General features: G+C 48.4%; 1 protein-coding gene across 8 annotated transcripts in view; it reads left to right on the top strand.

Annotated features, from left to right (window-relative positions):
- Positions 1-3,233: 3,233 nt before the first annotated feature.
- The window catches only part of hivep1 (HIVEP zinc finger 1), a 330,679-nt gene continuing 309,161 nt past the window's right edge, over positions 3,234-24,751 (top strand). For 6 of the 8 annotated variants that reach the window (XM_070880700.1, XM_070880703.1, XM_070880704.1 and 3 more), the window contains exon 1: positions 3,234-3,271. The gene's annotated coding sequence lies outside the window, so the exon portion shown is untranslated. Of the gene's footprint in view, positions 3,272-21,884; positions 22,131-22,492; positions 22,539-24,751 lie in introns of those variants that run through there. The other 2 variants (XM_070880702.1, XM_070880701.1) reach the window with 2 other exon arrangements.

The raw sequence follows: 24,751 nt of genomic DNA on the forward strand, positions 1-24,751 counted from the left end.
GACACGAGAGCAGACTGCGGGACAGCGAGAGGGCCAGCCGCAGATAAAGGTAGGCCCAAGAGCCCAGAGTGTCAGGGAGCAAGGTAAGTGAAGCACAAGGGAAGGATCTGATTGGTGATTGTGTTTTTTTAAGTCTTAAGTTTATTTTTGTTAAGTTACTTAAAAAAAGAAAATAAGTTAGTTAATAGATAAATAAATAAAGGAATGGCAGGTCAGCTCGGTCCAGCGGAATGCACATCTTGTGCCATATGGGAATTCCAGGATGCTTCCCGTGTTCTGGACAACCATGTATGCAGGAGGTGCCATCAGCACTGGGTTTCAGAGCTTAAGCAGCAACTGACGTCACTGCGGTGCATACGTAAGGCTGAGTGCTATGTGGATAGCACGTTTCAGGAGGTGGTCACCCCTCAGTTAAGGAGTGCGCAGGCAGAGAGGGAATGGGTGACTGCCAGACAGAAGAGAAGGACCAGGCAGGTAGTGCAGAAGTTCCCTGAGTGCATCTCGCTCTCCAACCAGTATTCTGTTCTGAATACTGGTGGGGGTGATGGTTCCTCTGGGGAGTACAGCCAAAGCCAAATCCACGGTACCACGGGTATCTCAGCTATACAGGGGGGGAGGAGGAAGTCAGGGAAAGCAATAGTAGTAGAGAATTCGATAGGGGAGCAGACAGGCGCTTCTGCAGCTGCACACGTGACTCCAGGATGGTATGTTGCCTCCCTGGTGCCAGGGTTAAGGATGTCACTGAGTGGCTGCAAAACATTCTGAGGGGGGAGGGTGAACAGCCAGAGATTGTGGTCCATATTGGTACCAACAACATAGGTAGAAAGAGGGATGAGGTCCTGCAGGCAGATTTTAGGGAGCTAGGAAAGAGATTAAAAAGCAGGACTTTGAAGCTCGTAATCTCTGGACTACTCCCATTGCCACGCGCGAGTGAGTTTAGAAATAGGAGGATAGAGCAGATCAATGTATAGCTGGAGAGATGGTGAAGGAGGGAGGGCTTCAGATTCCTGGGGCATTGGGGCTGGTTCTGGGGGAGGTCGGACCTGTACAGGCCAGACGGGGTTGCACTTCAGCAGAATTGGTACCAATATCCTCTCGGGGCGGTTTGTTAATGCTGTGGTGAAGGGCTTAAACTAAGTTGGCAGGGGGATGGCCACCAGGAAGTAGCATTAGAAAGGAGAAACAAAGGGCACAAAGGATTGGGGAGACGGATAGCACTAAAGCAAGAAATAGTAAGCTATTAGATAGGGTCAGACAAAGAGAGAACTCAGGATAGTCTAAGATAGGTTTACAGTGTATGTATGTGAACGTCAAAGCATAGTAAACAAGGTTGGTGAGCTGCAAGCGCAAATAGCCAAATGGGAATATGATGTTGTGGCAATAACGGAGACCTGGCTCAAAAAAGGACAGGATTGGGTATTAAATATTCCTGGATATCGGATGTTCATGAAAGATAGAGAAGGAAAGATAGGAGGTGATGTGGCAGTATTGGTTAAGGAAAATGTTACAGTGCTGGATAGAGATGGTGTCCTGGAGGGGTCAAGAACCAAATCTATTTGGTTAGAGTTAAGAAATAATAAAGGTGCCATTACACTACTATGTGTATTCTATGGAGTGGCAGCCAAAATGTGCACGTGAATGGACAGTGGGTTTATTTTGGTGCAAGGTTGAAAAGAGTCCTGTTTGAAAGTCTGTTTTTAGTTCGCAATATTGGCCCCAATTGCTGATTACCATAATTTGAACTTGCCTGAAGGTGCTAAACCAGACGCCTGCAGATTTATCACTCAAGCGCTGATTAGACGCAATTTTCGTGGAGCAGGATATGTGGGCTCCATGCACCCACTTCCACTGAAGGTGTGGAGTGGGCTGGCTGAGGCACAGCAGTAAGTTTCAGGAAGGCTCAGGTACAGAGTGAGAAGGCACAGAGGTTCTCATACACAGCAGTGGAGGTCCTGGTGAGGGAGGTGCAGAGGAGGAGGGATATCTTGTACTCACAGGGGAGAAGGAGTCCACCTCACCATCCTTTCCCTCTCCCCTGCAGCAACTGGTGCTGCTCTGCCTGGCCTCATGTCCTGCTCCCATTCCTCCTGCAGGAGAACACCGAGCAAGATGCTGATGACCCAGCACTCCCTTTCTCCTGGTGACTCCTATAAGGTGACCAATAAGTCTTTTTAGGTGAAGTCCTCAGAGAATTTCCAGAATAAATCTTGGTAGAGTGTTGGTGAAGTCTTGACAAGGTGTCCCAGAAAGTCTCCCGATGAGCTTCAAATGTCCTCTTCAAACCTGGAGCAGCAAGTGATTAGTAAAAGATGATAAAAGTTTAAGTAAAACTCGAAATCCGCAGCAACGACTTGTTTACTCCCAATTAACTGGTCACTGTTCGGAGAGGACATTAAGTCAAGCGCAATCCCCCAAAATGCCGTGCAGCCTCGTTAATGAGCGCTAGCAGGTAATTTAGGTGGCAATCAGCCCCTTAATGATCCTCCGGGCGATCATTCCTAGCGTGCACTTCAACTCCTTTACCAAGCTGGTGTCTTGTGCTCAACACGGGCTAAACTGACGTTTCTGCTCAAGATCCCACCTTCGCCATCTTGGAGGCTCTTTAACGCCTGAAGGAGCCATCAAAAATCGCCCCCTGGGAATTTAGGCTACATTAGTGTTGTCTAATACATTAACCACTAGCCGCATATGGCTAATTGGGAATCCAGGTGTGACTAATTACATGTGATTAGTGAATAAAAAATAAGTACCATCATTGAGGATTTGATCTCAATACCACTATTCGCAGTGTATATGCATATGTACTTTAACCTTTTTGTATGTTTGTTGGCAAAATGGTAAGACAAAAAAAGCAGAGTGTGCAAGTGATTTTTGATCATTGCGAGTGCTTTAATTCCTTGGTTACTGAATGGTGGTACATGCTTGTAGTAAATATACATGTGAAGTACATTTATCTGTATTGTGTGATTATATGTAGGACTAAAATTAGTCTGTGTGGCTAAAATATTGTAGTCGCAGCCACACCTGTGGCTAGTCAGCAATTTCTATTGGACAGTTCTAGGCAAGATAAGAAAAGACATAACGTAAACAGAGGACCCTTCCCCTTACTCCAGGTGCCTTATATCAGATGAATCAAAAATTGTTATATTCAGTACACTCGGTACCTGAATGTTACAATAAAATGTTACAATAGGGGATAGTGTAGATAAGTTCAAAGTTAGCTTTACTACACGTGATAATTACATAGATGCTAAGCATGAGGATGAACCAGGTAGGAGGCAAACAAGAATGAATAACCTTAAGAAATTAGATGGGAAACTTTTAAATTGCTTTTATGTAAATACAAGGAGTGTTAGAAGCAAATAGTTAGATTTGCAATCCTGTGCTGTGTTGGAGAATTTAGACATCATTTTGTATTTCTGAGACATGGTTAGATGACAATGATGGTACAGAAATTCACCTCAAGGGCTAAGGGTTTCAGAAAGGATAGGTATGTCCCACATAACAACTTTTAAAAAAATAAATTAAATCAAAACAGCAGAATCAGGGAAACTCAAAACAAAGATAATGCCGATCATGGAAAGCATCCAGTGAACTGGTACAAACCGAATGTTGGTGTTAAAAGGTCAATCAGGCACAAATTATGGTTCAAAAGGGAGCAAACAGTTCGAGAAAGTCTGCCCAGCATTCTTGTGCATCCTGACTCTGTAATGCCACGGTAATGAGATAAAAGGAGGTGTCCCCAGCTCTTTCATCTCACTTTCCAGTGTTGTGTTGGAAAGGCACCTATTTACAGGGATGCCCAGAGAAGCTCAAGCATGAGCCTGAGACCCTGTCAAATCCCCAACAGGAAACAGCAGACCCAGAGGCCTGCAGCTTAAGGCCTCTCAGATTTCCACCTCCGTTTCTCATGCAAGACAGATCTACATCAGCAGTGCCAGGAACAGATCTACACCAGCATTGCATCCAGGCCATGCTAATGACTTGGCCCACCACCAAATACATCAAGTGCACTCTGCCTGTCCTGCAACGAGCAAGGAATATCAGGGCCACTGACAGTGAACAATGTGTTCAATCCTGCCTGTTGTGTCCTTACACACTAGAGCAAATCAACACGAGGCACTTACTGGAGACAAGGTCACCCTGTGACCTGAACCTTTATTCACAGGACCAAGAAGTGATGACCCTGCGTGGGACCTCCCTTTACATACCTGGATGACCAGGTGAGGAATGTCTCCCACAAGTTCACCCCCTGTGGTCAAGGTGTGCATTTCCTATGTGTATACAGTGTACAGTGTTGTTACATGGAGGTTACGGTTACATGAAGGTTACAAACATGACATCACCTCCCCCCAACGTCTTTGGGTCAAAGATTAAGTCTTTCAGGCGGTCGATGCTCTCTCGTGGAGCGCCGTAGTTGGGGCTCTGGTTGTTGAGCCTTGGCATGCGTCTTTGTCACCTGTGGTGATTCCGGCTCATCCGGGCTGGCCGCAGGGACTGTGCATGCTGCTGACGGTTCTTGTTGCTCGTTCACTGGCAGTGGTGTGGGCAGCATCTCATGATTTTCCTCAGGTTCCTCAGTGCCCATGCTGAACCTTTTTTTTACTTGGTCCAAATGCTTGCGGCATATCTGTCCATTGTTAAGTCTGAGCACTATGACCCTATTCCCCTCTTTACCAATGACAGTACCCTCGAGCCACTTGGGCCCCAAAGCGTGATTAAGAACAAATACAGGGTCATCGATTTCTATGCATCTCACCTTTGAGTTACGGTCGTGGCACTCATTTTGGGACTGGTGCTTGCCCTCAACAATGTCTGACAGGACTGGATGGATGAAGGACAGCCGAGTTTTAAGTGTATGTTTCATGAGTAGTTCCACTGGCGGGATTCCCGTGAGCGAGTGCGGTCAGGACCTGTAGGCCAGCAGGAGGCGCGATAGACAGTATTGAAGGGAGGGTCCTTGAATCCGGAGCACGCCTTGCTTTATTATTTGGACCGCACGTTCCGCCTGGCCATTAGAAGCCGGCTTGAACGGTGCTGCCCTGACATGTTTGATGGCATTACCCGACATGAACTCCCGGAATTCATAACTGGTGAAGCACGGGCCGTTGTCGCTAACCAGGATGTCCGGCAGGCCATGGGCCGCAAAGACCGCACGCAGACTCTCCACTGTGATGGATGTCATACACGAGTTCAGTATGATGCACTCGATCCATTTTGAGTACGCATCAACAACAATGAGGAACATTTTCCCCATGAACGAGCCTGTGTAGTCTTTGTGAATGCGTGACCATGGCTTGGTGGGCCAGGGCCACGGGCTGAGTGGGGCCTCCCTGGGGGCATTGCCCAGCTGGGCACACGTCGTGCACCTGCAAACACAGGTCTGCATCAATTCCCGGCCACCATACGTGTGACCGGGCAATGGCCCTCATTAGCACAATGCCTGGGTGCTCACTGTGGAGTTCCCTGATGAATGCTTCCCTACCCCTCTGGGGCATGACTATCCGGCTGCCCCATAGTAGGCAGTCGGCTTGGATGGAGAGTTCATCCATCCGTCTGTGAAACGCTCTGACTTCTTCAGGGCATGCTCCGTGAGTGGGCGCCCAATCCCCAGTCAGGACACATTTCTTAATCGGGGACATGTTTGTCCATGTTTTGATCTGGTGGGCTGTGATGGGGGAGCCTGCGCTGTCAAAGGCATCGACAGCCATGACCACCTCAGCGCTTTGCTCCACTGCCCCCTCAGTGGTGGCCAGTGGAAGCCTGCTGAGCGCGTCAGCGCAATTTTCGGTGCCTGGACGGTGCCGTATGGTGTAATCATACGCAGCCAGCTGAGATCCCATCGCTGTATGCGAGCTAACGCATTGGCATTGACAGCTTTGCTGTCGGACAACAGGGATGTTAATGGCTTGTGATCCATTTCTAACTCGAACCATCTGCCAAAAAGGTACTGGTGCATCTTTTTCACCCCGTAGACACATGCGGGTGCTTCCTTTTCAACCATCCCATGCCCCCTTTCTGCTTGGGAGAGCAACCTGGAAGCATAAGCCACAGGTTGGAGTTGGCCCTCATCATTACTCTGCTGCAACACGCACCCAACCCCATAGGACAATGCATCACATGTCAAAACCAATTTCTTACAGGGGTCGTACAGGGTCAACAGCTTATTAGAACAAAGCAGGTTCCGCGCCCGATTGAAAGCCCGTTCCTGACAATCCCCCCAAAACCAATCGCAACCCTTATGCAGGAGCACATGCAGCGGCTCCAACAATGTACTTAAGTTCGGGAGATAGTTCCCGAAATAGTTCAATAGTCCCAAAAATGAACGCAACTCCAATGTGTTGCCGGGCCTGGGCGCGCGACGGATCTCCTCCGTTTTGGATTCGGTAGGCCGGATCCCATCTGTGGCAACCCTCCTGCCCAAAAACCCGACCTCTGGGGCCAAAAACACACATTTGGACTTCTTTAGTCGCAGGCCTACACGGTCCAATCAGCGTAGCACCTGCTCCAGGTTGTGGAGGTGTTCCTCGGTGTCTCAATCCGTGATAAGGATGACGTCCTGAAATACGATTGTTCCGGGGATGGATTTGAGCAGGCTTTCCATGTTCCTTTGAAAGATAGCGGTTGCTGAATGAATGCCAAATGGACACCCGTTATCGACAAACAGCCCCTTGTGCGTGATGATGGTGGTCAGTAGCTTGGATTCTTCGGCCAGTTCCTGGGTCATGTAGGCCGAGGTGAGGTCCAAATTGGTGAACAGCTTGTCGCCTGCCAGCGTGGCAAAAAGATCCTCCACTCTCGGAAGCGGGTATTGGTCCTGAAGGGACACTCAGTTGATGGTGACCTTGTAGTCGACACAGATCCTGACCGAGCCATTCGTTTTTAGAACAGGGACGATGGGGCTTACCCAGTCGCTGAATTCAACAGGCGAAATTATGCCCTCTCTTAGCAACCTGTCCAACTCACTCTTAATTTTCTCCCGCTTCACATACGGAACAGCTCTGGCTTTGTGGTGCACCGATGTGGCGTCCAGGGTAATGCATATCCTTACTTTGGTGCCCTTGAAAGTCCCGACACCAGGTTGAAATAGTGACTCAAACTTTTGTAAGACCCGTGAGCATGAACTTCGCTCCACAGATGAAATGGCATGCACATCTCCCCATTTCCAGTTCATCTCGGCTAGCCAGCTCCTTCCCAAAAGCATGGGACCATTTCCCGGGACAATCCAGAGTGGCAGACGGTTCTCTGATCCATTATGCATGACCACCAACATTGCACTGCCTAGCACTGGGATAATCTCTTTGGTGTATGTCCGTAATTGCGTGTCAATGCGTTCTAGTTTGGGTCTGCTAGCTCTGAGTGGCCACAGCTTCTCGAATTGTTGGACACTCATAAGTGACTGGCTGGTTCCTGTGTCCAGTTCCATGCATACCGGGATGCCATTTTGCAGTACTCTCATCATCATAGGTGCCATTTTTGTGTATGAGCTGTGGATGTTTTCCACCTGAATCCGCTGAACTTCAGCATCCATTGCTGTGTCCCAAGCATAACCCTGCCTTGCAGATCCCTCTTGTGGTTCATCCGCTTCATAGACCAGCCTCACTCCAGGCTTCCTGCACATCCTGGCTAAATGTCCACTTAAGTTACAATTTCTGCAGGTAAATTGCTGAAACCTGCAGGTCTTCGCAGCATGTCTGCCACCGTACCTCTAGCATGAGCTGATATTGTTGTGAACAAAAGAGCTGTTACCAGGCATTCCTCTCTAATTGTCTCTTTGATTACTCTTGAGCACTCTGTGTTGTACCTTGTGATGGTGTAAATGTCCGTTCAACCTGCCATTGTCTCTGTTAAGGACCCACTCTAGAGTCTGTTACTGCCTGGTTGGTGTCGAATTGCCCTTGCCTGCCTGCGGGGTTCTGAGTCGCATTTACCATGTTAACTCCCTGCTCCATCGCCACGTTGGGAGCAGAGTAACGCGTGTATATGATCTTGGTTTCCTCCTCCCCCGCCATGAAGGTTTGAGCCATCAACGCCGCTGCTTCCAAGATCAAGTCCTTGGTCTCTATTAGCTTCCTAAAAATCCCGGCATGACCAATGCCCTCAATGAAGAAATCCCATAACATTTCCCCCCTGTAGGCGACTGTGAACTTACAGAGGCTGGCCAAGCACCGAAGGTCCGCAATGAAGTCTGGTATGCTCTGCCCTTCCTGACGTCGGTGCGTATAGAACCGGTGTCGGGCCATGTGTATACTGCTCGCCAGTTTGAAGTGCTCACCGATCAGTTTGCTGAGCTCCTCGAAGGTCTTGTCCGCCGGCTTCTCGGGTGCGAGTAGGTCTTTCATCAGCGCATACGTCTTAGGTCCACAGCTGTTCAGTAGATGCACCCTTCGCTTGTCAGCCACTGCCGCTCCCAGCCAGTCCTTCGGGACAAAGCTCTGCTGGAGCCTCTCAACGAAATTGTCACCAACACAGTATCGTTACTCCGTGCTACCAGTGGCCATTCTCATGAGTCGTTGATTCCCACTTCTCGTCACCAAATGTTGTGTCCTTACACACGACAGCAAATCAACACAAGGTACATACAGGAGACAAGGTCACTCTGTGACATGTACCTTTATTCACAAGACTAAGAAGCGATGACCCTGTGTGGGACCTCCCTTTAGATACCTGGATGACCAGGTGAGGAGTGTCTCCCAAAAGTTCACCCCCTGTGGTCAAGGTGTGCATTTCTTATGTGTATACAGTGTACAGTGTTGTTACATGGAGGTTACAGTTACATGAAGGTTACAAACATGACACTGCCTGTGAGATCCTTACAAGAAAACAATATTGGTCTTAACTGACGTTTAATACTCTATAAAAACGAAAGGATTATTGCACTTAAAATAATTCTTTCCTCCCCAAAAAGTCCCAACACTACACATTTCCAAAAGAGGTTTTATTCATGATGTCAGCTGTAGCTCAGTTGGTAGCACCCTCATATCTGAGTCAGAAGGTTGTGGGTTTGAGTCCCATTCCAGGGACTTGAGCACATAAATCTAGGCTAACATTCCGCTGCGCCCACTGTCAGAGGTGCCGTCTTGCGGATGAGACGTTAAACTGAGACCCCGTCTGTTCTCTCAGGTGGACATAAAAGATCCTATGGCACTGGTTCGAAGAAGAGCAGGGGAGTTATCCCCGGTGTCCTAGTCAATATTTATCCCTCAATCAACACCTAAAAACATTATCTGGTCTTTTTCACATTGCTGTTTGTGGGAACTTGCTACATGCAATTTGGCTGCCACGTTTCCTACATTACAACAGTAATGGGCGATGTTGCAACTTCCATTGTTGCACCGATAGAAGCGACCCAATGTCTCAGTGCTGCAATAGAAGCTCAGACTGCTGCCATCATTGCTGTGTTTACAAGTTTCGAAAGGGGCTTGCAGGGTGTCGCAGCTGGCCAGCAATCTGTCCTCCAGTAGATTTCTAGGAATGTTGCGGCGCCTCGCAGGGGATATGGCAGTGAGTCTGTGGAACAAGAACATGCTGTCCTTTCTGAGGATGTCAGCATTCCTACCCTCACCACTGCCACGCCGCCATTGCCCTTGCCACTGCCTGTCAGCCAGCCAACCCAAACTGTTGCCACCCACACCAAGGTGGTGCAGTCTTACAGGCAGGCCTTCTAGGTCCACAACTTGTCGAGATCGTCCTGCAAGGCCATCTGTAGTCTCCCCCATGGAAAGTCAGCAGCCTTCCACCAGTTGTGCTGCAGCCACTGGGGACTACTGTGTAGAGGCACTAGTGTTGGAAAGGGCACACGAATGACAGGCACTAAAGGATTGCACAAGGGTGATTAGTTTATATTGCAATGTTAATTGAATACTTATAAATGTATTAATTTTGTTTGGATTGTTTGTTTTGTGTTGGCTGTCATTTCAACTTTGTGGCCTGGAGGATGCTGTGATGTTCCTTGACAGAGGGATGAGCAACGGGGATCTGGGGTTTCATTCATTGGAATCGGAGGCTGATGAGGCATTCAGACACCCCGTCCAGAAGTGGGATTTGCTGCCTGCCTCCTCCCTTCCTCTTCATCCTCATCCTCTCCCTCCTCTTGCTCTCCCTCCTTCTCTTCCTGATGTGGTCCCACAATCCCTGGTGGCAAGGGCTGTGCCCTGACGTTGGCCAAGTTGGAAAGCATGCAACAGATCATCATCATCATCATAGGCAGTCCCTCGGAATCGAGGAAGACTTGCTTCCACTCTTAGAATGAGTCCTTAGGTGGCTGAATAATCCAATACGAGAGCCACAGTCCCTGGGACAGACAGTCGTTGAGGGTAAGGGAGGGTGGGGCAGGTTTGCCGCACATTCTTTCCGCTGCCTGCGCTCATTTCCTGCATGCACTCGGCGATGAGACTCGAGGCGCTCAGCACCCTCCCGGATGCACTTCCTTCACTTAGGGCGGTCTTTGGCCAGGGATTCCCAGGGGTCGGTGGGGATGTTGTACTTTATCAGGGAGGCTTTGAGGACACATTGTCCGCATGCCAGACACGAGACTCCCAAATCAGGCGCTCTACTTGGAACTCCTTCATGGCAAACGAGCCAAAGATGGACAGAGGCAACAGACCACCACAAAATGGGACACCCGCTCCAACGAGTACTGGAGGACTCCTCCCAAGCAGTCAAACCATTGCTTCTGCAGCCCGCAGAGGGGAATTCTTGTATGGGCTGCTCTTGCACACTCTCCACTTTGCCATTCTCGTCTGCCATCCGGACACGCCATGGCGCACCATCTTGTCGTCCGGAGGAGACGGAAGTCCACACGGGAGTGTTGTCTACACGGAAGTCCTCCCTTTTTTTATTGGGGACTTGGCCTGGAGGGTGTTGCACGGAGCAGTCCCGTGCAATCGGTTTTTAAGTCGGTTCACGGACTCCCAGGCCGCTTGTAATTTCTGCCATCTAGAGGAATCCGTGTTCCATGTATATGTGGAATGTGTAAGGTTGCAGCTCCTATTCCATTATTTGAAGAGGCTGCTCCTCAAATTCTGGTTGCACTTCAGTCCCACCCTCCTGATTTTTGGGCATCCTGTGCGGAGGGAAGCGGGCAGGTCGGAAGGCCTCCTTGTAGGACGTGAGTCGTTCAGCCCGATTGCCTGCCTCTCTTCCACGGTTACATTCGAGCCAGGGTGTCCCTGGAGATGGGCATGCGGTGTCCACCAGTATGCTCGCAGCCTTCCGTGAGAGATGGGCGCTGGAGGGACTGGAGTGCATCATCACCTCCGACAACAAAATTTTAACTTGATTAAGTTTATGGTCAAAAGTTCATTTGTTTGTCGGTTTTAGTGCCCCTTTAATAAGGGGGCATTTGATTTACAGATCAACTAAAATACTTGTAGAGCTTATGTGCCTACATTTTCTGCAGTCTAGAGAAGTCCATGTTCTAAGTTTATGTGAAAGGTGTGAGGTTGCAGCCCCTCTTCCATTATTTGAAGGGGCAGCTCCTTGATTTCTGGCTGCACTTCAGTCCCATGCTCCTGATCTTTGGACATCTGGTGCGGAGGGGAGTGGGCAGGTCGGAGAGCCTCCTCGTAGGACTGCTCCTGGGCCGGGCCAAGGTGGCCATTAACAGGTCTAGGCAGCGGGCGGTCAAGCGGGTCATTCAGCTCGACTGCCTGCCTCATCACCCCCGGCAACCAAATTTTAATTTGATCCTTTAATGTTGAAAGTTTAATTTGTTTAATTTGGCGCTTTTAGTGCCTCTTTAGTAAGGCGGCACTTGATTTATAGTTTCAACAAAATAGTTGTAGAGCTGTTCCACCTGCATTTCTGCAGTCTAGAGAAGTCGAGGGATGAGGGACTTCAGTTACGTGGACAGTTATGTGGATAGACTGGAGAAGCTGTGGTTGTTCTCCTTAGACCAGAGAAAGTTGAGAGGAGATTTGATAAGATGTTCAAAATCATGAGGAGTCGAGACAGAGTAGATAGGGACAAACTGATCCCATTGGCAGAAGGGTTGAGAACCAGGGGACACGGATTTAAGGCAGAAGAACCAAAGGTAACATGAGGAAAAGCTTTTTTTACGCAGCGAGTGGTTAGGATCTGGAATGTACTACCTGAAAGGGTGGTGGAGGAAGATTTAATAGTGGCTTTCAAAAGGGAATTGGATAAGTACCTGTAGGAAAAAAAATGCAAAGGTAGGGGAAAGTGCAGAGGAGTGGGACTAGCTTAAGTGCTCTTGCAGAGAGTCTGCATGGACTCGACGGGCTGAATGGCCTTCTTCTGTGCTCCTGGTGTCCCTAGAACCTACCCCTGGGGAACACCATTGTATCACTTCCTCCAGTCCAAAATACAACCGTTCACCACTACTCTGTTTCCTGTCACTTAACCAATTTTGTATCCATGCTGCCACTGTCCCTTTTATTCCATGGGCTTCAACTTTGCTGGCAAGCCTATTATGTGGCATTTTATATTTTGTCACATGATTTTGGACCATCATCATGATCATCATAGGCAGCCCCCCAAAATCGAGGAAGACTTGCTTCCACTCTAAAAGTGACTTCTTAGGTGACTGAACAGTCCAATATGGGAATTACAGTCTTTGTCACAGGTGGGACAGACAGTCATTGAAGGAAAGGGTGGGTGGGACTGGTTTGCCGCACGCTCCTTCCGCTGCCCGAGCATGTTTTCTGCATGCTGTCAGCGACGAGACTTGAGCTGCTCAGCACCTTCCCGGATGCTCTTCCTTCACTTAGGGCGGACTTTGGCCAGGGACTCCCAGGTGTTGGTGGGGATGTTGCATTTTATCAAGGAGACTTTGAGGGTTACGAATTAACTGCGCAGATAGCTGTTAACGGATATGATGTAATTGGTATCACGGAGACATGGCTCCAGGGTGACCAAAGCTGGGAACTCAACATCCAGGGGTATTCAACATTCAGGAAGGATAAACAGAAAGGAAAAGGAGGTGGGGTGGCGTTGCTGGTTAAAGAGGAAATTAACACAATAGTAAGGAAGCACATTAGCTTGGATGATGTGGAATCTTTATGGGTGCAGCTACGGAATACCAACGGGCAGAAACCGCAGGTGGAAGTTGTGTACAGACCACCAAACAGTAGTAGTGAGGTTGGGGACAGCATCAAACAAGAAATTACGGATGCGTGCAATAAAGGTACAGCAGTTATCATGGGTGACTTTAATCTACATATTGATTGGGCAAACCAGACTGGTAGCAATATGGTGGAGGAGGATTTCCTGGAGTGTATTAGGGATGGTTTTCTAGACCAATATGTCGAGGAATCAACTAGAGAGCTGGCCATCCTAGACTGGGTGATGTGTAATGAGAAAGGACTAATTAGCAATCTTGTGCGAGATCCCTTGGGGAAGAGGACCATAATATGGTAGAATTCTTTATTAAGATGGAGAGTGACACAGTTAATTCAGAGACTAGAGTCCTGAACCTAAGGAAAGGTAACTTCAATGATATGAGACGTGAATTGGCTAGAATAGACTGGCAAGTGATATTTAAAAGGTTGACGGTGGATAGGCAATGGCAAACATTTAAAGATCACATGGATGAACTTCAACAATTGTACATCCCTGTCTGGAGTAAAAATAAAACGGGGAAGGTGGCTCAACTGTGGATAGCAAAGGAAATTAAAGATAGTGTTAAATCCAAGGAAGAGGCATATAAATTGGCTAGAAAAAGCAACAAACCTGAGGACTGAGAGAATTTTATAATTCAGCAGAGGAGGACAAAGAGTTTAATTAAGAGGGGGACAACAGAGTATGAAAGGAAGCTTGCTGGGAACATAAATACTGACTGCAAAAGCTTCTATAGATATGTGAAGAGAAAAAGATTAGTGAAGACAAATGTAGGTCCCTTGCAGTCAGATTCAGGTGAATTTATAATGGGGAACAAAGAAATGGCGGACTTGTTAAATAAATACTTTGGTTCTGTCTTCACGAGGGAAGACACACATAACCTTCCGGAAATACTAGGGGACCAAGGGTCTAGTGAGAAGGAGGAACTGAAGGATATCCTTATTAGGCGGGAAATTGTGTTCGGAAAATTGATGGGATTGAAGGCCGATAAATCCCCGGGGCCTGATAGTCTGCACCCCAGAGTACTTAAGGAAGTGGCCCTAGAAATAGTGGATGCATTGGTGATCATTTTCCAACAGTCTATCGACTCTGGATCAGTTCCTATGGACTGGAGGGTAGCTTATGTAACACCACTTTTTAAGAAAGGAGGGAGAGAGAAAATGGGTAATTATAGACCAGTTAGCCTGACATCAGTAGTGGGGAAAATGTTGGAATCAATTATTAAAGATGAAATAGCAGCCCATTTGGAAAGTAGTGACAGGATCGGTCCAAGTCAGCATGGATTTATGAAAGGGAAATCAAGCTTGACAAATCTTCTAGACTTTTTTGAGCATGTAACTGGTAAAGTGGACAAGGGAGAACCAGTGGATGTGGTGTAATTGGACTTTCAAAAGGCCTTTGACAAGGTTCCACACAAGAGATTGGTGTGCAAAATTAAAGCACATGGTATTGGGGGTAATGTACTGACGTAGATAGAGAACTGGTTGGCAGACAGGAAGCAGAAAGTCGGGATAAACGGGTCCTTTTCAGAACGGCAGACAGTGACTAGTGGGGTGCCGCAGGGCTCAGTACTGGGACCCCAGCTATTTACAATATACATTAATGATTTAGATGAAGGAATTGAGTGTAATATCTCCAAGTTTGCAGTTCACACTAATCTGGATGGCAGTGTGAGCTGTGAGGAGAACGCTAAGAGGCTGCAGGGTGACTTGGACAGGTTAGGTGAGTGGGCAAACGCATGGCAGATGCAGTATAATGTGGATAAATGTGAGGTTATCCACTTTGGTAGCAAAAACACGAAGGCAGAATGTTATCTGAATGGCAGCAGATTAGGAAAAGGGGAGGTGCAACGAGATCTGGGTGTTATGGTACATCAGTCATTGAAAGTGGGCATGCAGGTACAGCAGGCAGTGAAGAAGGCTAGGAGATTTGAGTATAGGAGCAGGGAGGTTTTACTGCAGTTGTACAGGGCCTTAGTGAGGGCTCACCTGGAATATTATGTTCAGTTTTGGTCTCCTAATCTGAGGGAGGACGTTCTTGCTATTGAGGGAGTGCAGCAAAGGTTCACCAGACTGATTCCCGGGATGGCAGGACTGACATATGAGGAGAGATTGGATGGATCGACTGGGCCTGTATTCACTGGAGTTTAGAAGGATGAGAGGGGATCGCATAGAAACATAAAATTCTGACGGGACTGGACAGGTTAGATGCAGGAAGAATGTTCCCGATGTTGTGGAAGTCCAGAACTAGGGGACATAATCTAAGGATAAGGGGTAAGCCATTTAGGACTGAGATGAGGAGAAACTTCTTCACTCAGAGAGTTGTTAACCTGTGGAATTCCCTACCGCAGAGAGTTGTTGATGCCAGCTCATTGGATATATTCAAGAGGGAGTTAGATATGGCCCTTGCGGCTAAAGGGATCAAGGGGTATGGAGAGAAAGCAGCAAAGGGGTACTGAGGTGAATGATCAGCCATGATCTTATTAAATGGTGGTGCAGGCTCGAAGGGCCGAATGGCCTACTCCTGCATCTATTTTCTATGTTTCTTTGTGTCCTTGAAACGTTTCCTCTGACCACCTGGGGCTCGCCTGTAGGAGTTCCGAGTAGAGTGTTGCTTTGGGAGTCTTCTGTCAGGCATGCGAACAATGTGGCCCACCCAACGAAGCTGGTCGAGTGTGGTCACTGCTTCGATGCTGGGAATGTTGGCCTGATTGAGGACGCTAACGTTGGTGCGTCTGTCCTCCCAGGGGATTTGCTAGATCTTACGGAGGCATCGTTGGTGGTATTTCTCCAGCGATTTGAGGTGTCTACTGTATATGGTCCATGTCTCTGAGCCATATGGTATCATTACAGCCCTGTAGACCATGAGCTTGATGGCAGATTTGAGGACCTGATCTTCAAACACTCTCTTCCTCAGACTGCGCTGGTGCATTGGAGGCGGTTGACCTCGTCGTCGATGTCTGCCCTTGCTGATAATAGGCTCCCGAGGTATTGAAAGAGGTCCACGTTGTCCAGGGCCGTGCCGTGGATCTTGATAACTGGGGCACAGTGCTGTGTGGCGGGGTCAGGTTGGTGGAGGATCTTTGTATTGTGTTCCTAACACAGATGAGACTGCACAGAGGGAGGTTAAGGTAACAGTGGCCTCAGTCTTTAATAAGACACTCCAGATTGAGGAACAAGCATTAGGGGCCAGCTTATATACAGTGCTCCCAAGGGATGCTGGGATCCCTTGGGACTTGAGGGGATGCGCTCCCTGGTGGCGGAACATGGGAGTGCATGCTTTACAGATACACAACATCACTCCCACGCAAAGTTAAAGTGAAAACTATTTACAAGGTGAGGCAGTCGGGAGCCTTTCTTTCCCTGGTGGACCACCTCGGTACAAATGTCTGTTCTGGTGTGGCGTGCTGTTGGCCCTTCAGGGCTGTTGGTTAAGCCTGGCCTTGCTGGGCTGTTGGGCGTGATGTGTTCGATTTCCTGGTCCGGGGTGGTGTCGTTGATCCTTTGGATGTGTGTTATGGGCTTGAAAAAGGTGGTGTCTGCTGTGGGTTGTTCAGGGCAGTCTGTGAACCACAGCCTTGTTTGGTCCAGGTGCTTTCTGCAAATATGTCCATTGTCTAGTTTGACTACAAACACCCTACTCCCTTCTTTAGCTATCACAGTGCCTGCGATCCACTTGGGACCAAGTCCATAGTTTAGCACACACACAGGGTCATTCAGATCAATTTCCCGTGACACAGTGGCGTGACCATCGTTTACATTTTGTTGCTGCCGTTTGCTCTCTACCTGATCATGCAGGTTGGGGTGAACCAGCGAGAGTCTGGTTTTAAGTGTCCTTTTCATGAGTAGCTCAGCTGGGGGCACCCCTGTGAGTGAGTGGGGTCTCGTGCGGTAGCTGAGCAGTACTCGGGACAGGCGGGTTTGGAGTGAGCCTTCTGTGGCTCATTTAAAGCTCTGTTTGATTGTTTGTACTGCCCGCTCTGCCTGCCCATTGGAGGCTGGTTTAAACGGGGCCGAGGTGACATGTTTGATCTCATTGCGGGTCACGAATTCTTTAAATTCGGCACTGGTGAAACATGGCCCGTTGTCACTGACCAGTATGTCAGGCAGGCCGTGGGTGGCAAACATGGCCCTCAGGCTTTCAATGGTGGTGGTGGCGGTGTTTCCCGACATTATTTCACATTCAATCCATTTTGAAAAAGCATCCACCACCACCAGGAACATTTTACCAAGAAACGGGCCCTCATAGTCGACATGGATCCTCGACCATGGTCTGGAGGGCCAGGACCACAAACTTAGTGGTGCCTCTCTGGGTGCGTTGCTCAACTGAGCACACACGCTGCATTGCCGTACACAGGACTCTAAGTCAGAGTCGATACCGGGCCACCACACGTGGGATCTGGCTATCCTTTCATCATTACGATACCCGGGTGTGTGCTGTGGAGATCCGAGATGAACGTCTCCCTGCCCTTTTTGCGTAGCACTACGCGTTTACCCCGCAACAGGCAGTCTGCCTGAATGGACAGCTCGTCCTTTCGCCGCTGGAATGGCTTGATTAACTCTTGCATTTCAACGGGGATGCTGGCCCAGCTCCCATGCAGTACACAGTTTTTTACTTGGGACAGCAGAGGATCTTGGCTGGTCCAAGTCCTAATCTGGCAGGCCGTGACAGGTGATTTATCATTTTCAAACGCTTCCATGACCATCAACAAGTCTGCGGGCTGTGCCACCATCAACAAGTTTGCAGGCTGAGCCATTTCCACCCCCGTGGTGGGCAATGGTAACCGACAGAGCATCCGTACAGTTCTCGGTGTCTGGCCTGTGGCGGATGGTATAGTTATACGCTGATAGCGCGAGTGCCCACCTTTGTATACGGGCTGAGGCATTCGTATTTGTCCCCTTGTTTTCAGCGAACAGGGATGTGAGGGGCTTGTGATTGGTTTCCAGCTCAAATTTGAGGCCAAACAGGTACTGATGCATTTTCTTTACCCTGAACACACACGCTGATGCCGCTTTCTCAATCATGCTGCAGGCCTTCTCGGCCTTAGACAAGCTCCTGGAGGCATAGGCGACAGGTTGCAACTTCCCCGCAACGTTAGCTTGTTGTAATGCACACCTGACTCCGTACGACGATGTGTCACATACTAGCACAAGTCTTTGACACGGGTTATACAATACAAGCAGCTTGTTGGAGCATAAAATGTTTCTGGCTTTCTCAAAAGCAATTACTTGGTTTTTTCCCCATACCCAGTTCTCACCTTTATGCAATAACACATGTAGGGGCCCTAAGAGGGTGCTTAAGCCCGGTAGGAAGTTACCAAAATAGTTGAGGAGTCCCAGGAACGACCGCAGCTCCGTGACGTTCTGTGGCCTGGGCGCGTTCCTGATAGCCTCTGTCTTTGCATCTGTGGGCCGAATGTCATCCGCCGCAATTTTTCTCCCCAAAAACTCCACTTCTGTTGCCATGAAGATGCATTTCAACCTCTTCAGCCGCAGCCCTACGCGATCCAGTCGCTGGAGGACCTCCTCCAGGTTTTGTAGGTGCTCGACGATGTCCCGACCCGTGACCAATATGTCGTCCTGAAAAACCACCGTGTGTGGTACCGACTTGAGTCAGCTCTCCATGTTTCTCTGGAAGATCGCTGCAGCCGACCGAATTCCAAATGGGCATCTGTTGTAGATGAACAGTTCCTTGTGCGTGTTGATGCAGGTGAGGCCCTTCAAAGACTCCTCTAGCTCCTGTGTCATGTAGGCCGAAGTCAGGTCTTGCCTCCTGCCAGCGTCGCAAATAGGTCGTCTGCCTAAGGTAGCGGATATTGGTCCTGTAGCGGGAAACGATTAATAGTTACTTTATAATCGCCGCAAATCCTGACTCTGCCATCACTTTTGAGTACTGGAACAATCGGACTGGCCCACTCGCTGAATTCCACTGGGGAGATGATGCCCTCGTGTTGCAGCCTGTCAAACTCGATTTCCACTCTCTCCCTCATCATGTGAGGTACCGCTCGTGCCTTGTGGTGAATGGGTCATGCCTCTGGAACCAAGTGGATCCGCACTTTCGCCCCGGAAAAGTTTCTAATGCCTGGCTCAAAAAGGAAGGAAATTTGTTAAGAACCTGGGTACATGAGGCCTTATCGACATGTGATAGCGCTCGGATGTCATCCCAGTTCCAGCGGATTTTGCCCAGCCAGCTCCTTCCAAGCAGTGTGGGGCCATCGCCCGGGACAAACCAAAGTGGCAGTTCGTGCACCATGCCGTCGTAAGTGACCTTGACCATGGCGCTGCCCAGGACAGTGATAAGCTCTTTGGTGTACATTCTCAGTTTCGTGTGGATGGGGCTCAGGGCTGGTCTGAGTGCCTTGTTGCACCACAGTCTCTCAAACATCTTTTTACTCATGGTGGATTGGCTAGCGCCACTGTCCAGTTCCATGGCTACGGGTAAGCCATTCAATTTTACATTTAGCATTATAGGTGGACATTTCGTCGAAAATGTGGTACCCCGTGTACTTCAGCATCTGCCTCCTCTCTCCGAGGCTTGAAATTGCTTTGATGCACCGATCTTCCTCTGCCACGTGGTGGTTCGCAGGTTTTGCAGAGCTTACAGCTCGTGTGCAAGCTCGTTGGAGGTGCCCCATTGTTCCACAGCTCTTGCAAACATACCCTTTGAAGCAGCATGAATAGGCTGAATGGAAGCCTCCACAACGCCAACAAGGTGTGAATTACCTTGCATTCATCCTTTGTTGCGGATTCTGAGTCATTTGGGTCACCTGAGGCCTGCTGGCAGTTGCAGACTCGTGGTTTCTGCCCTGTACATTTCTGCTCGCAAACACAGTTCCAGTTAATTTTATGAACATTGCTAGCACTTGTGTGCTGAGTGATTTGTTTGGTGTTATCACTGGTGGACATAAACGCCTGTGCTATTGCAATGGCCTTACTGAGGGTCGGTGTCTCTACAGTCAAAAGTTTTCGTAGGATGGTCTCGTGGCCAATGCCCAGTGTAAAAAAAGTCTCTGAGCATCTGCTCCAGGTAGTCATCAAACTCACATTGTCCTGCAAGTCGCCTTAGCTCAGCGGCGTAGCTCGCCACTTCCTGACCTTCAGATTGTTGGCACGTGTAGAACCGATACATCGCCATCAGCACGCTCTCCCTCGGGTTAAGATGCTCCCGAACCAGTGTACACAGCTCCTCATACGACTTATCTGTGGGTTTCACTGGAGCCAGAAGATTCTTCATGAGGCTGTAGGTCGGTGCCCCGCAGACCGTGAGGAGGACCACTCTCCTTTTTGCAGTGCTTCCTTCTCCGTCCAGCTCGTTGGCTGCAAAGTACTGGTCTAACCGTTCGACATAGGCTTCCCAGTCCACACCCTCCGAGAATTTCTCCAGGATTGCCCACAGTTTGCTGCATCTTTGCGTTGGATTCGTATACTCGTCGCCAGTTATTGTGTTCCTAACACAGATGAGACTGCACACAGGGAGGTTAAAGTAACAGTGACCTCAGTCTTTATTAAGACACTCCAGAGTAAGAGGCCTTAGGGGCCGGCTTATAGACAGTGCTCCCAAGGGATGCTGGGATCCCTTGGGACTGGAGGGGATGCGCTCCCTGGTAACGGAACATGGGAGTGCATGCTTTACAGATACACTTGTCTTATGAATGTTTAGTGTAGGACCATCTCCTTGGTGGGTGACCCACAGCACAAATAGTTCACAATTTGACAATGCTTGCTTTACAAGCCAATTATGGTTTGTTTGTGGAATAGAAACTTGAATCAAAGGAGAGTTTGAGGCCTATTATATTACATTATTCGACTGTTGCCACTTTGCTTAAGAGCAAAGATAGTCATTTTTATTTAATTCTGCACGTGACTGTACTCACCCTGAACGGTGAATGTTTGATGCTGACTACGAGTCCAAAGTGGAAACGTTGCAGCACTTGCCTTAACGTGTACTAAAGCACCCCAAAATAATTTTGGCGGAGAATTCCTTGGAGCTGCTTCTGCGACATTATTTCGCCGGAATTCCCGTTTGAATTTTTGCTGTTTGAATTCATCTGTCTGTTGTCATTTTAATGTTGCTCTAATTAAGCTTCCCCAATAACTCAAACACAGCCTAGCGTGGCGCTGAGCTGCATATGGCAGGTAGGGCTCAGACTTGACCCGTGCTGTATGTTGGTTCAGTTGAAATCAGCTGGGGCTGTCGTGGGGACATCACAATTGCTCTTTTACCAGGCTCGGGGATCAGAGTCACTGAATCCTATGATATTATCCTTTCGTGATTCTAGTGGAAAAGTGCCTGTATGTGTATTTTGAGTGGTAAAAGTATTGCCACAACTGGAAACTTTTAGATTGTTGCGTTCCCTTCAGGTGACAGGCGAGAACTTGTTTTTTTTAAAAAAAAAACTCATGTAGGAAGCTGACGTGTTATTTGGAAACTTCTGAATTATTTACACCCACTGTGTAAAAATCTGAACAAAACCACCCAAACAAATGTACACATAGCGTCACCCGCTAAGCAAAAACTGTCTCTCTCCTTGAATCACAGGGTAAAGTGAATGTTCAAAACATTCAAACTGAACCTATTGTTGTTCTAACAAATTATTTCAACAGTTTAGTTTGTTGCAAGATTTTGGAAAGAGCATCGACTTGGGGAAACTCGCGACCCGTTGCCTGGCAGACTAGGGCAGAAGCAGAACAGTAGTAGAGTCACATTTACAAGTATTTCTCCCCTCCTCTTGTTGCTTATGAATTACGGAAGGTCTCTGCTATCGCCAGCTTATTGCTTCCGGATCGAAAGCATTTGCAGGGGGCTCGGCGTTCACAAGGCAGAGTAATTCGTCCCGATTATTGGCTGCTGCCCCAGAGAGGATTCCGTTCCGCCTTCCACATTGTAAATATATATATATATATATATAATATTTAAAAACACAAGACACGCACAAAGCACGTCAATGAACGAGAGCCCAACCCGAGACTCGAAGGCAAAGTGCGCAACTTGGTAACGGGCTTGCAAGGAGAGCGCCGGGGATCGAGAGCGCGGAGACGGGGCTTTGCACGGTACGTTTTGCCGGTGCTGTGTTCTTTTCATCGCGGAAGGAGGTGCTGCGGTCCCTGGGAGAGATGGGAAAGCCCAGTGTGTGCGCGAAGGACACAACGTGACCTGACAGCGAGGAACCTCCGGGATATCCGTCACTCCTCGGTATGTGCAGAGGGGGCCCCCGCCAAGGGGGACACCAAGCTCGGCCTGTCGGCAGGCCCCTTTCCCTTCGCTGGCTGGCCGAGTTTGTGAAGCGAGTGCGGCCGGGCGCTCGCGGCACTGTCGCTGCTCGCGGGCTCCCCCCGCGTCACCCCTCCCCCCCCCCGCCCCCATCAGCCCAGCCCGCGCGGGGAGGCGTGGCGGGAGCTCCGCTGACGTCATGGGGCAGCCTAGCAGCAGCTTTTGCTCAGGCTCCGAGACAAGAGGAGGTGAGGAACCCGGGCAACGGGAGCCCAGTACTCGGGCCCTTGTATCCCCTCCCCCCCCCTCCTTGTGTGACCCCCTTCCACTTCCTGCGTGATCCCGCTCCCCATCCGTGTGTGAGCTCCCCCTTCGTGTGTGACCTCTCCTTTCCCACCTCTGTGTGATCTCCATTCCTGTGTGACCTCTCCTCCCCTACCTATGATCTTCCCATCTCTTCTGTTTCAACCCTCCCTTCTGTGTGATCTGCCGCACCCCCTACTCACACCGTGATCTCCGGCTCCTGTGTCATCTGGCGTCTCCCCTCCCCTCCCCTCCCACCCCCTATCTGTGATCTGCTTTCCTGTTCCCTTGTCTCATTTTTGTCTTTATTTCCTATTTTATTCCCACTCTGCTTTATTCCCTCCACTCTGCCCTCCGTGTAATCTTCTCCCTCCTCCATTCTTGTCTTAATCCCATCAGCTGATTTCTGCTGCCACTTTCTGCCTTCCCCTACTTTATGATTCCCCACTTGGCAGCCTAACTCGTGTCCTAACTCGTGCCAAGTCCTGATCACCCATCGCCCCTGCGCTCGCTGACCTACATTGGCTGCCGGTTAAGCAATGCCTCAATTTCAAAATTCTCATCCTTGTTTACAAATCCCTCCATGGCTTCGCCCCTTCCTATCTCTGTAATCTCTTTCAGCCTCACAACCTCACGGGATGTCTGCATTCCTCAAATTCTACCCTCTTGAGCATCCCTGATTATAACTGCTTAACCATCGGTGGCCGTGCCTTCAGCTGCCTGGGCCCTAAGCTCTGGAACTCCCTCCTTAAAACTCTCTGCCTTTCTACCTCTTTTTTTCCTCTTTTAAGACGCTCGTTAAAACCTACCTCTTTGACCAAGCTTTTGATCATCTGCTGTAATTTCTTCTTATGTGTTCTGGTGTCAAATTTATTTTTTTGTCTTACAACACTGCTGTGAAGCGCCTTGGGACATTTTACTACATTAAAGACGCTATATAAATAAATGTTGTTTATGTAGACACAGCCAAATCTTGCTTTGAGATAGTTCCTTATTTTGTATGATTGTGAATACCTGGTCCTCCAGTTCTGCAGTGAGTCTCTCTGCTAAAGAGGCAGCAATAACTATCAGGGAATTTTTTGCGCTGTATCTTTCTGATTCCCATCCCTTTTATTTAGTATCCATGGGACAGTTGACTGTGCTGTGGAGGCTCTGATAGCTCTGCCAGCTGATAGCATTCCTGCCCTCCTTATTTGAGGACCAGAGGCAATAGCGGTCAATCTTTGCTTCAGGCCAGGTATTGAAGTATATGGTATGAGAGTTCAAGATTGGGGACAGAAAGATGGAGGGTTGAGGAAAAATGTGAGGGAATAGGTAGATTGACAGAGATGCATGCTCTGTTGAGTCCACTTCATTTTAAAAATTGAAACCATCAGTGATCCTTGAGAGTATAATTTTATGCCTCTCAAAAGAAAATATTACAATAAAGATTATTTCATCTTGTTCATTTCGCTCTATGTGTAAGAGCTGCAGTCTAAATTGAAATTTGGAACTCAAGCTTTATTTTTTTAATGGTATTATTTTAATCTGACCATCCTACACAGTTTATTGGCTGAGAGCACTGGACAGGTAGTCAGATCTAAGAGCACTACCAATGTTGTCCTTGATCTCCCTGTTAGGAAATCTATGGGCCTTGAGTAATATGCCCATTGATTTTTATTTAAAAAATGTATTTTCCTTTCCCAAAATGCTTCCTGTCCAACAAATTACTTTTGAGGTATAGTCACTATTATTCTGGGAAGAAACTCTGTCTTTGGTTGATAGCTTGATATGGTGAATCTGGAAAATGATTTGCAGCATTGCAAATACTATAAGCACATTCTATTGTTCTATTAGCCTACCTGCCTTTATTTTGTAGCAGCAATAATTTTTTCTGTGTATTTTTGTACTTATGTAGGAATGTTCTGAGATTCGTAAAGTTTTAATTTTCTAACACAGTACAATCCTTTTTTCCAGTCTTTTTTTCTAAGTTTTACTCTTGAGTTAGTCCAGGCTACATTCTTTTTTGGTAATTGTAGAGAGGGATCTCTTCTCCCTCCTTCCTTAAAAAAATGGCAACAATTTAAAACTTTGTACATCACTAAATAGATAGCAGCTTGCGGTTTATACTAACGTAATACCTTTACATTATTGGAGAAGGTGGGTGGGGGGAATGCTC

The sequence above is a fragment of the Pristiophorus japonicus genome, chromosome 5 (genome assembly GCF_044704955.1).
Source record: "Pristiophorus japonicus isolate sPriJap1 chromosome 5, sPriJap1.hap1, whole genome shotgun sequence".
NCBI lineage: Eukaryota > Metazoa > Chordata > Chondrichthyes > Pristiophoridae > Pristiophorus > Pristiophorus japonicus.